The sequence below is a fragment of the Macaca thibetana genome, chromosome 5 (genome assembly GCF_024542745.1).
Source record: "Macaca thibetana thibetana isolate TM-01 chromosome 5, ASM2454274v1, whole genome shotgun sequence".
In the NCBI taxonomy this organism is placed as follows: Eukaryota; Metazoa; Chordata; class Mammalia; order Primates; family Cercopithecidae; genus Macaca; species Macaca thibetana.
Window position 1 is genome coordinate 128,017,991 of NC_065582.1, and position 3,830 is coordinate 128,021,820.

The window sequence follows — 3,830 nt, forward strand, 5'->3', positions numbered from 1 at the left end:
CGCAATCGCTGGAGGTGGGGCCCGCGCACGACCCGCCCGCCCCTGTCACCGGCGAGCCGGAGAGGCGACACCTCCCGTCCCCGCAGCGCATCCACTGGCAGCGCATCCACTGGCCCGCCCCGACGCCGCGTGCTGGGATTACAGGCTTGATAGCCAAAGTGCTGGGATTACAGGCGTGATAGCCCAGCCTCTCCGTCAGGCCTCGACGTCCCCGACCGCGGGGCCGCTAAGGGCTGAGGCTGCCGGCAGCCGGCTTCTCACCAACTCCCGGGTCCAGCGCACTTGCTTGGGCCGGAAGAGTGTAGGATGCGGTCGGGAGAGGCTTTACGATTTTCAGCAGCGAAAAGGTGTCAGGAAAGCCTTTTCAGTTAAACTTTGTTTGAGACGTAGTCTCACTCTATTGCCCAGGCTGGAGTGCAGTGGTGTGATCTCGGCTCACTACAAACTCCGCCTCCTGGGTTCAAGAGATTCTCCTGGCTCAGCATCTCAAGTAGCTGGGATTACAGGCGTCCACCACCATACCCGGCTAATTTTTGTATTTTTAGTAGGGACATAGTTTCACCATGTTGGCGAGGCTAGTCTCGAATTCCTGACCTAAGGTGATCCACCCTCCTCGGCCTCCCAAAGTACTGGGATTACAGGCGTGAGCCACCTCGCCCAGCTGGTAAAACATTTTTTTAAAAGCTCAAAATTTAGTTAACATTTACCTGCCAAATATTTTTTGCAAACATTATCTCATTTAATTATCAAAACAAGCCAACAGGTAGGTTCCCCTAACCCTTGCTTTACTGATGAGGAGCGTGAGGCTTGGAGAGGTGAAGCCATGTGCCCGAGGTCACTCTTGGTGTGTCTCTGCAGTGGCCTCCAAGTCAGAAGGTCTGAATCCACAATCCACCTTCACACCTAAGTTTCCTCACCTTTGAGTTCCCAATGTCTGGGAGACAAACCTGTCTTAGGAAAATCTTAGTAAGGCTGGGACAATCTTAACGGTTAGCACAGCTGTCTGTGGGTAAAACACGGTACATGTGTACATGAATAGTAGAAACGAAATGAAAGGGCCAGGCATGGTGGCTTATGCTTGCAATCCCAGCACTTTGAGGGGGCTGAGGCAGGTGGATCACCTGAGGTCAGAAGTTTGAGACCAGCCTGGCCAACATGGTGAAACCCTGTCTCTACTAAAAATACAAAAATTAGTCCGGTGTGGTGGTGGGCACCTGTAATCCCAGCTACTTGGGAGGCTGAGACAGAATTGCTTGAACCCAGGAGGCAGAGGTTGCAGTGAGCCAAGATTGTGCCATTGCACTCTAGCCTGAGCAACAAGAGCAAAACTTCGTCTCAAAAAAAGAAAAAAACAACTAAATGAATAGTAGAAATTAAACACAATTTTTTAAAACCAATTTTAGGACAAAGAAAGACAACTTTTATAATCAATCACTTGTTTTTAAGGATGACACTTAAAGAAATTACAAAATTTCTTGCCAGGCATGGTGGTTCATGCCTGTCATCCCAGCACTTTGGCTAGCGAATCATCTGAGGTCACTTGGTTCTAATGAATAGAATCAGAATTGGTGGTGGCTGACTTCCAAAACTAGGTCACAAAAGACACTGTGGGTTTCTCCTTGCTCTCCTGAATTGCTCACTATAGGAAGCCCACTGTCACGTCCTGAGGAAGCCCTATGAAAATGTCCCTTTGTGGTTGGACAAATATCAGCACTTGGAGAGTCTGAGGTAGGAGGACTGCTTGAGCCCAGGAGTTGGAGACCAGCCTGGACAACAGTGGGACCCCATCTCTACAAAAAAATAAATAAATAAATTAGCCGGGCATGGTGGCACATATCTGTAGTCCCAGCTACTTGGGAGGCTGAAGTAGGAGGATTACTTGAGCCCAGGAGTTTGAGGCTGCAGTGACCTATGATCATGCCACTGTACTCCAGCCTGAGTGACAAAGTGAAATCCTGTCTCCAAAAAAGGAGTAAATAAAGCTGAAAAAAAGAAAAAACAGTTCCTCAGTTCCTTTGTTGAGGAACTGAGATCTTCTACCAAGAGCCAGAGAGGAACTGAGGCTTGTTGTCAAGTCGTCTGAGTGAGCCATGGTGGGAGTGGATTTTCCTGCCCCAGCTAAGCCACCCCCAAATTCCTAACCCATAGAAACTGTGAAGTCAGCTGGGCATGGTGGCTCACATCTGTAATCCCAGCACTTTGGGAGGCTGAGGCGGGCAGATCACTGGAGGTCAGGAGTTCGAGACCAGCCTGGCCAACGTGGTGAAACTCTGTCTCTACTAAAAATATAAAAATTAGCTGGGTGTGGTGGCGGGCGCCTGTAATCCCAGCTACTCGAGAGGCTGAGGCAGGAGAATTGCTTGAACTCAGGAGATGGGAGGTTGCAGTGAGCCAAGATCGCACCACTGTACTCCAGCCTGGGTGACAGAGTGAGACTCTGTCTCAAAAAAACAAAACCCAAACAAACAAAAAAAAGAAACTGTGAAATAATTTTTATTGCTTTATGCCACTAAGTTTTGAGGTAATTTGGTATGTGGCAAATAGATCATTAATATAGATTTGTTTGGGAACATAAGTGTAGTGCTACCATAACACATGCCTAAAAATGTATTGCTTTAGAACTGGTAGTAGGGGGAAACTGTAATAATTTTGAGCAGAATGTTAGTGAGAGCCTAAAGTTCTTAACAGACTATTAGTAGAAGTCTGATGGTCCCTCGAGAAACAAACCATCCTGAGAAAAAAAGTCTGATGGTCTTGAAGGAGACTGCCAGCAGTAGCCATTGCCACTTCAGAAGTGAGAATGTTATTGGAAACTGGAAGTAAGAGGTTCCTTTGTTATGTAGTGCCAGAATGTTAAACATGATCACCTAGAGTAATGAAGAACACAGAAAAATGTACCTAAGGAACTAGGTACTCTAGCTAGGTCTCCAAGCAAAATGTCGAAGTTGCTACCTGGCTTCTTGCTGCTTATAGTAAAATATGAGAGGAAAGATAGAAGCTAGAGCAAGGACTGTTAAAAAGGATCCAGAAATGGTTTTGAAAATCCTAGGCCCAAAGTATACATGGGAACTTAGTTTATCATCGATGTGGCATTGTTTATATGTGGAGATATCTGCAACATAGGTAATTGATAAAGAATTAGTAGCTAGGACATATAAAGATCTCCTATGTTTTTATTACTAAAAAAAAGGGAAACAAAAGGCTATAAAAAGAGGAAAACCCAAATGAACATCAAAATGTGAAGTTACTTCAACCTCTCTAGTAATCAATGAAATGCAAATTAAACCATGATACCATTTCATAAAGACTGAAGTTTCAAAGTCTAACATCTTGTTGACATGGATGTAGTAAAAATACAAACTTACATGAGTTACTGATGAGAATATAGTGTAATTCAGTATTGCCTAGTAAAGCTGAAGAATTGCAGACCCTGCAAACCCAGTGATTTCATTTTCAGTTTTCTGAATTTCTTTTTACTTTTTTTTTTTGAGACAAAATCTTGCTATCGCCCAGGCTGGAGTGCCATGGCGCGATCTCGGCTCACTCAACCTCTGCCTCCCAAGTTCAAGCAATTCTCCAGCCTCAGCCTCCTGAGAAGCTGGGATTACAGGTGTGCACTGCCACACCTGGCTAATTTTTTTGCATTTTTAGTAGAGACAGGGTTTCACCATGTTGGCCAGGCTGGTCTCAAACTCCTGACCTCAAGTGACCCGTCTGCCTCGGCCTCCCAAAGTGCTGCGATTACAGGTGTGAGCCACTGCGCCCAGCCCATTTTCAGTTTTCTATCTAAACTTTGTTTAAAGAAAAAACTCTAAGACCATGAACCCTAG